We start from the raw sequence: 9,813 nt of genomic DNA, 5'->3' as shown, positions 1-9,813 counted from the left end.
TCAGTTCTAGTTCAGTTCTAGTTCAGTTCTAGTTCAGTTCTAGTTCAGTTCTAGTTCAGTTCGAGTTCAGTTCTAGTTCAGTTCTAGTTCAGTTCTAGTTCAGTTCTAATTCAGTTCTAGTTCACTTTTAGTTTAATTTCAATTCAGTTCTAGTTTCGTTTTAGTTACTCTAGTTCACTTCTAACTAAGTTTTAGTTAAAAATAGTTGAACTTTTCCATACCTGTCAACAAGAAGAACAAGAAACTTAAATATAAATATAATAATTTTCAATTTTGTTGTAAGTTCATTTCTTTGTAAACATAAACGTACTGTGTCTAGACTAGACCAGACTAGATTTTAGTTGTTGTTTTAAAGTTTTTTTTTCAATTTAATCTTTATGCTCTTTACAGTTTAACAAACAACACTACAGCTTTTGTTCCAAAACAAATACATATTCTAAAATAACAGAAAAGCCATGTAATATGCAACATACGATATTAGCTTTAGGATAAATTTACGATATTAGCTTTAATAAATATCAACCGAATAAAAAATTAATTAAAAATTCAATATGTCTTTTTAAATTTAATGCTACATATGAAAAAATAGAAAATTCGGATTACAGTGGAAATAATTAACAGAGATCAAACGTCTGATCGCTTACGATAAAGTGTTTTAGTATGTGTGATAGGGCAATATACGATTCGTTTCAACAGTTTGTCTTATTTTAAATCATATTTATAGACTCAGTATGTTGCTGTAAGTTAGTTCTAATACTTAATGTTCTATGGCTTTCATATAAATTATATAAAAAGAAAATATGTTTTTGTTTAGAATATTTGTCTTTTGAAACTTTTATGATGGTAGAATATAAATAATTTTTTTGTTTTGGAAAAAAAAACAAAAACTTTTCTTTTAGCATACGAATGTGGTTGAACATTAGACACATGATGTTTTTAATTTGTGGTCATTTTTTCATTTATTCTTTAATAGAGGGAGTAGAAGATTAGTTATGAACATAAATAAGTCTCTTAAAAACAAACTTAAGTTCATTATGGTTTGTTTGGTTTAAGTTTTACACCTTTTTTTTATTTTTTGTTTTAATGCGACATCTTTAAGTATATTTTTTTATGGAATATATTTCTTGGGACAATTGAAATTTTCTGTAACTCAATAGGAAATGGTGTATTTTGTACTTGTATAAAGTATGATTTATTTATTATTTTCTTTTAGGAAGTATTTCAATTGAAGCAAAAGTTAATTTAAGCAGATTGACCTAAAAGTATAATATTTCTGTTTTAAGTACTTTTTCTTAATATACCTATTAATGCACATGTAAATAATTTGAATTCCTATAATAAACCTTTAATAACTTTATTAAACATTTATGAATATGTGAATGCTTTAAAAATACGTTCTTAGAATTTTTATTTTGAATAATCGTTTAAATTATATAATTTAAAGAAAAACGAAAATACATTTCATTAACTTTTAATTTTTGCAGTTAATCGAATAAAATTTGCCGATTAATCGAATAAAATTAACCGATTAATCGATTTGTAATATTCGTTAAAGCTACCAATAAATGAAGTTTTCATTTAGAATATTTTCAAAAACTCTTTTTTTTATTGTACCAATAAAATTTTACGATTAATCGAATAAAATAAACCGGTTAGCTAATAAAAAAATATTTGTTAAATTATGCGCATTAGTTTTTGTTTTCTGACAATGTTTTCTATTAAATTTTCAATGCAGATAATCAATTGAAATTGTACGATTAATCGATTAAAATGAACCGGTTAGTCGATTAAAAATATATGTTTGAAAAATTCTCTAAAAAACACATTATTTTGCATTTTTGTTAAAAATTTGTTAAATTTTCGTTATTCAAAATGTTTGAGTTATCCGATTAATCGATTAAAATTACACGGGTAACCGATTGAAAACATATATTAATTGTAAATAGTCTTTTGAAATAAATATATTTTTTTCGTTGTAAAATGCATATTTTTTTGAAAAAATTTTTACGATTAATGGCTTCAAGTTATCCGATTATTCGATTAAAATAATTCGGTTTATAGATTAAAAATATTTCAAAAATTCTCTATATTTATAAAAGTTTTGTTTATTCAAATTAAACTCATTCTATATAAAAATCTTCAATTAATTGTTTCAATGTATTCGATTAATCGTTAGAAATTATTCGATTAATCGATTAAAAGTCGAAAATCGATTTGAAAGACTTTATGTAAGAATCTCTAAAATTAACACATTTTCCTTTTTAGATCATGAATTTGTTTGTGATTTTTTAGAGTAATCTTTTCTAGTTATTAAATAATAAAAATCTTCGATTAATCGTTTAAAACTAGTCGATTAATCGATTAAATTTATACGATTAATCGCTTAAAATTATATGATTAATAGATTAAAATTATCTAATTATTATTTTACAAAACTTATTAGATTAAAATTATCCGATTAAAATTGTTAAAAATTATCCGATTAAAATTATGAGATTTAATGATTCAGTTAACTTGAATAATAATTGATTTGAAAATTTTACTTAAAAAAAGATTAATCGATTAAATTTATCCGATTAATCGATTACAAATATTCGATTAATCGTTTAAATTTATACAATTAATGGATTAAAATTTTCTGATTATTTTACAAAACTTATTAGATAAGCCGATTAAAATTATCCGATTAATCGATTCAAATTTTGAGATTAAACTATGCAGGATAACTGATTAATTGATTTGAATATTTGATTTCAATAAACCGATTGTTCGATTAAAATTATTCGAATAATCGATTTATATTATATACGATTAATCGTTTAAAATTATATGATTAATGAATTAAAAGTATCTGATTATTTTACAAAACTAATTAGATTAATCGATTAAAGTTATCGGGTTAATCGTTACATATTATCCGATTATTCGATTAAAGTTATCCGATTAAACGATTAAAATTATTCGATTAATGGATTAAAAATTATACGATTAATGGATCGAAACTTATTAGATTAACCGATTAAACTTATCCGATTAATGGTTAAAAATCGGATATTTTTTTTTAATCGATTAAAATTATGAGTTTTACGATTTAAGTAACCTGATTATTTGATCTTAATATTTGATTTAATAATAACGATTAATCGATTAAAATTATTCGATTAATCGATAAAAATTATACGGTTAATCAATAAAATTCATCCGATTAATCCTTTAAATAATGTTGTATGACTATTTTACAAAACTTGTTAGATTAATCGATTAAAATTATCCGTTTAATTGTCAAAAATTATCCGATTAATCGATTAAAATTATAAAATTAAACTGCTCTAGTTAACTGATTATTTGATTTGAATATTTGATTTATAAATAAAGATTAATCGATTAAAATTTTTTCGATTAAGGATTAAAATTATCCGATTAATCGATTAAAATTATTAGATTAAACGATTAAAGTTAACTGATTAATTGATCCTAATATTGGTTGTTAAAAAAACTTTTTATTCGATTAATCGATTAATATTATCCGATTAATCGATTAAAATTATTATTTAATTATAATTAAAATTATTCTATTAATGAATTCAAATTATCCAATTAAAATTATCTGATTTTTTTCACAAAAATTATGCGATTATTCGAATAAAATTATTCGATTAAAATTATTCGATTAATCGATTAAAATTTATCGATTAATCCATGAAAATATCAATTTTAAACTCTGTTTTTTGGGGCAATCTTGATTTCACTTGAATTTTTTATTTTTTTTTTTTTAATTAAAATTTTTCTCATTATTTCCCACAATATGACAAACTTGTTATGATTTCCTTAAATTTTTGTTAATAATTTAACAGTAATTATTATAATAATTTCAAACATGTTCTAAATAAAAACATGATTTGTTTTGTTGTTAATATTTTTAGATTTTCTTTGTATTTTATGCACTTTTTTATGATTTTTAATAAAAAAAAAACAAATTGTTGTAACATTTTGTTTTATTCGTTAATTGCACTACTAATTCCGGTTATTAATTACGAAATTTTTATGATCTTTTTTTATAACAGCATTGTTGTTGTTTTCTAATGCTGAGTACATTGTTTTTTTTTTCAAGGCACTTAACAACAAAAACAAAAGATTAAACACCTGTACAGTTAAAAGTGTCTGATGTCTGGCGGTTTTTTTGGTTTTTACTTTTCTTTTAGAAGTTTTTCTAGCGTTTTTAGTTTAAGAACTTTTTTTGATAACAACAAAATACACATGTTGTTTAAAAGTAAAAAGAAAACAGTAAAGAAAAGGGCAAAAAAAACAGTTTGTTTTTTGCTTTTGCTTTTATATTTTATCATGTAAAAGAGAGGGAGAGAGAAAAGAAAATATTTAATTGTGTTTGCTTTTTTATTCACAACCATTCAGTTTAGGTTTAGGGCAAATAATAATGATAAAAAACCAGGCACAAAGGTTGATAAACAAACAAAACGCAACAACAATAACAAATACAAGTTAACAAAAGTAGAGAAAAAGTATAAAATACAACAACATAACTAAAAGGCAAACAGACAGACGGACAGACACATACAGAGAGTGGTTAAACCGGAATTTTTGTGTTGGTACTTTATTTTTCTTGTTGTTGTTGTTTAAAGCACAAAAAAATAGAATTTTCAAAAAACCAACAACAACAACTATTATAATTTTTTTTTTTTTTTGTAAGGTGGTTGAATTTTAAAGAATTTTTATTTAAACTTTACCATGATTTCTTTTTAATAAATTTATTAACAATTATGTTTAATTTATAACTAATTTATACTTTTATTAGTTATTTATGTTTTAACCACAATTTTTTTCTTTTACAAAATTTTCTTTGAACACCATTTTTTATTAATTTTTCTTTATGTTATTTTTATTGCTTTTTTTTTTTTCTTTTGAAAACTTTTTTTTTGATATTTTTTTTAAAAGAAAATATTATTCATCATTTATATTTTTTTTTAAGGAAAAACTTTATGGGCTAAATTAATTAGCGGCAAGTACAATAATAAATATAAAATATGTTATTTAAACATATAATTTTTTAATACAAAAAAAACAACACAAACACACGCACACGACGCGAAACATCATCATCCGTTTAGTTGAAACACTAATAGAAAACGCAACCTACACTTAACGACGTACGAATATTTACTGAAGTGATGCCAACCAACGATGAAATTATCTCTCATATACATGCTGTTCGCTCTCTCTCTCTCTCTTCTTATTTGATTTTGTGCTTTAAGTGCTGCCAAGTTTTAGTTGGTTAGTCAAGTAAATTGTAAACAAAAAGAAAATCATATTTTTTTGTTGTTTTATTATGAAAATTTGTTTGTGCCAGAAAGAGAGAGTGTTTATGTTTTTTTATATAATTTTAAACAGGTTTGTATGAAATGTGTGCTCTTAAGGGGAGAGTTTTTTGTTGCAAAAGAATTGTATAACATGCTAGTTTTAAAGTGGAAAAAGGTATTACCACATGGAAATTGTAAGCTTTTATTGAAACAGCAATGCTTTTCAAACTGTTAAAAGAAACTGTTAGAATTGAAATATGCAATTATTTGTTTTTAAAATTTGAGCAACTTATCAAGCTGATTTTTAGGCTTTGTTTTTACTACCCGATAGTATTTTTTCTTCTGAGTACAGAAATGGGAATGATGAATGATTTGTGGAAATTTGTACATTTACGGGTAAAAAGGGAAAAAACGGGTAATACAGGTTTTCTTAATTATCTTACACAATATGAGTGATACAAGAAAAATTAAAATAAGTAGGTGGGTGTCTGGTACTTTTTTAAAATTCGTACTTTTAGGTATGTCCTATAGTTAAAACGAAAAGTCGACTATTTGACTTTTCGACTTTTTTCATTTAGTTAAAAGTCGACTTTCGACTTTTGCATTTTATGAAAAGTTGATTTTTAGACTTTTCGACTATAAGTATTTTATAAATAGTCGACTTTTGCCGACTTTTTTTTGACATTTTTCGAGTTTTTCCGACTTTTTTTTGACATTTTTCGAGTTTTTCCGACTTTTTCCGTCTTTGTTCGAGTTTTTGACTATTTTCGACTTTTTCCCGACTATTTTTTGTGTTTTTTCAAGTTCTTCCTACTAATTTTTCGACTATTTTTGACTTGTTTCTACAATTTTCGAGTTTTTCGAGTTTTTCGAGTTTTCGACTTTTTCCGACTTTTCGATTTTCGACTTCTTTCGACTTTTTTCCGACAATTTTTTTGTTTTTTTTTGAGTTTTTCCGACTATTTTACAGTTTTTGACTTTTTTTCCACTTTTCGACTTATGGACCTTTTTCGACTTATCGACCTTTTTCGATATATCGACTTTTCGACTTTTTGGAACAAAATATTCGACTTCGACTTTTCGACTTTTTTCGACAAAAAGTCGATTGTTCGATTATTCGAAAATCGATTTATAGAACCCTACTTTTAAGGGGTAAAAATGTGCAACAAAGGTGATTTTGGTACATTTTTTTGACCCTTTATAATTTTGAACTAATTAACATAAAAAATATTTATAAATATTTTGGTAACATCTTCCAAAATTATGAGAAACCTGTTTCGTAATTTTTTAAAATTCAGTCCTTTTTGGGTGTAAAACAGAGAAAACTGTATATTTTATTTTAGCACTTAAAAAAAAAACTTTTTCGTTTTATTGAATTATTCTTATTAAATTACGGACTAACTCTGTAGTATTTACTGCCATAAAATTTTTGCATTTCACTGGGGGAAAAAAGTACCAAAAAGGAAAAAAAACGGGAAATTTAATTTTATTTAAACTCATTGAGGCATTTTTGTTTTTAATTTGACAAATGAAAGGCTGTTTGTATATTATTTTGGAATTCGAGTACCTTAGAAATACATGGGACAAAATTCGAGTAAATTGTTTAGTACTTTTTAAAAGCACCATTTTTCTGGAACAAATGAATACAGATTTGAATAGTTTGAGTTTTATCTGTGATATATACATTTAAATACGTCATATTTTGTAGACTTCTAGGAGAAAAGGGGAAAATTGTATTATTTATTAGTACTTTTCCACTTAGGTAAAGTTTATTCCATTTTTGGTACTTTTTTCATTATTTAAATGATACTCTTTGTATATTCTTTAATATAAATTCAAAACACATGATTATTATACATACATGGTCCTCATTGAATAAGATTCTTTAAGAAAGAACTTTTTCGTACTTTTGATCTTATAAATGGTACTTATTTTAATTTTCTAAAATATTCAACCTACGAACATTAATTTTAACATACAAGGTCTTGACTGAAAAATATTCTGTAAGTGGGAACTATTTGGTACTTTTCTAATGGTACCTTTAAGATTCTTTATAATAGTTAACCGGAATACACGGTCCTTATTAAATGAGAATTTATTGAGAGAGATTTTTGTACTTTTTCGTTTTTCCGATGGTACTTTTTGATTTTTTTACGATATTGAACATTGATATTGAAAATAAAAATTAAAATGAAATAGACTTTTGGTACTTTTTAAATAGATATCGATATGGGTAACATTTTAAAGGTCTTTGAAAACCCCATTAAGAACTAGGCTAAAGATTTATGTTTTTTCTTTTGATTTTTTGCAAAAGTAACGTGAAACATATCGTTATAAAGGTAGCTAATCTAACATGAAAGTATGGGAACAACATTTAAGGCTTTCCTATGTTATCTATATGTTTGGTAGCTTTAACCCATAAAATACAGAAGATATTTAAGTTTAAAAATTTACATACATATATTTTCGAAAATATAGATTTTTATTACATGTAATTGTAAATCATAAGAACATCAGTAGAAAGTTCTTTGAAAAACCTTTCAATTGATATATAAAATGCCAGATATTATTATAAAAATATCGAATAATCGATTAAAATTCGATTAATTAATTAAAATTATTGTAAAAACTTTCGTTTATTTGATTAAAATCATACGATTAATCGATTCAACAGCTCCGATTAATAGATTAAAATTAAGCGGTAACCGTTTAAAAAAATTCCTAAAAAATTCCTATAAAATATCAAAATAGAAATATACACAAAATATTTTTTTTAATTCTTTTAATAATTTCATTCGAATAATACATTAGTCGACTTTTCGATTTTTTCATTTAGTTAAAAGTCGACTTTTAGACTCTTTTCATTTTATGAAAAGTCGATTTTTCGACTTTTTTCGTATATTTAAAAGTCAACTTTTAGACTTTTTTTGACATTTTCCAACTTTTCGTCATTTTTCCGACTATTTTTTACTTTTTTCAAGTTTTCCGACTATTTTAGAGAGATTTTTTTTACACTTTTTTATAATTTTTGACTATTTTTGACTTGTTTCTACAATTTTCGAGTTTTCGACTTTTTCCGACTTTTCTTGACTTTTCGACTTTTATTAACAAAGTCGACTTATCGACTTTGTTCACAGACGATAGTCGAGTTATCGATTTTTTGAAACAAAATAGTCGACTTCGAATTTTCGACTTTTTCGACAAAAAGTCGATTGTTCCATTATTCGAAAGTCGATTTATAGAACCCTACAAGAAAATTTCCTTTTCTTGTATTTTTGTTAAACAGCTGATTTAAAATGTTTAAAAATTACATCTTCTCTCCTGTATTATCTCATTTTCTTACCCTGTTTGATAAATAGTAGCTTTTTTCCAACCCCTTTAAGCAAAAAACGAAAAAAAAATCACAAAGAAATAAAACTAAACTAAAATAGTAAACCCTGGTTTTGGCTATGTATTTATCAATCACAGTATAATGACCCCAAAAATCTTACTCTATAATAAAAAAAAAGTATTCTTTTTCTTTTTCACAGCATGTGATAAGATTAAACTTATAGTTTAACTTTGCAACCCCTAAAAGTTTACAACTAAAACAAGTTAAATAATAAGACAATTTATTATATAAAATAAGGAAAATCTATATTATAACTATATAGTTATCAATTCACAAATCATTCATATTAAAATCTTGAATGAATATGTTATTATCGTAATGAAATTTTTCTTTTATTTTTTTAGCAAATCCCAATGAAAAATGCCGGTTTTTCTAAAAAAGGCGCAAACTCAAAGAGTCTTTTGAATGAGATAAACAACAGCCGGTAAGAAAGTGTAAAATAAAAGGGAATAAATAAACATAAGGGAAAAGCATAACTGATGTAAACAAAACATTAAACTTTTGTGGGCAAAGTTGTTTATCAAGCTCTTTAGTTTATAGCATGGGAGAGTTTTTTTTTGCTTAAATTAAAAGCAATGCTTTCTAAACTGTAAAAAGCTTTGCACTGTGGGAAATTGCGAATATTGTTTAAGGAATTTTGTATTTTTAGCTTTAGTAGAAATAGTTTAAATATTTGTTAAATTATTAGTAATGTTATGAAAAGTATTAAAAGAGTTATATTTTCTTAATAAAACTCTGTACTTATTAATTTATAAACTTACGTTATTTTAATAATATTGTGTTTAGTTATACGCCTTTGTAGCACTTACCTAAAATTAAAGAAAAAAAAATAATTTTTTATTAGAAACAATTTCAAATTAAAAATTATTAAATGTAATAAAAATATTTAATTTGTTTCAATTATTAAGTAAAAATTCTAGCCCAAAAACTAGAACTTGATATAGACTTAAAAACTATCTAAATGTTTGTATCAATTAATCCGGAAAACAGTTGCAACACCAGTTCGATGGCGAAAGTAAGTTACACAGATAGAAAGACAGACAAATAGATAGATAGATAGATAGATAGATAGATAGATAGATAGATAGATAGATAGATAGATAGATAGAT

This window comes from Lucilia cuprina, chromosome 5, assembly GCF_022045245.1.
Source record: "Lucilia cuprina isolate Lc7/37 chromosome 5, ASM2204524v1, whole genome shotgun sequence".
Classification (NCBI taxonomy): Eukaryota; Metazoa; Arthropoda; class Insecta; order Diptera; family Calliphoridae; genus Lucilia; species Lucilia cuprina.
This window is presented reverse-complemented; position numbering follows the sequence as displayed.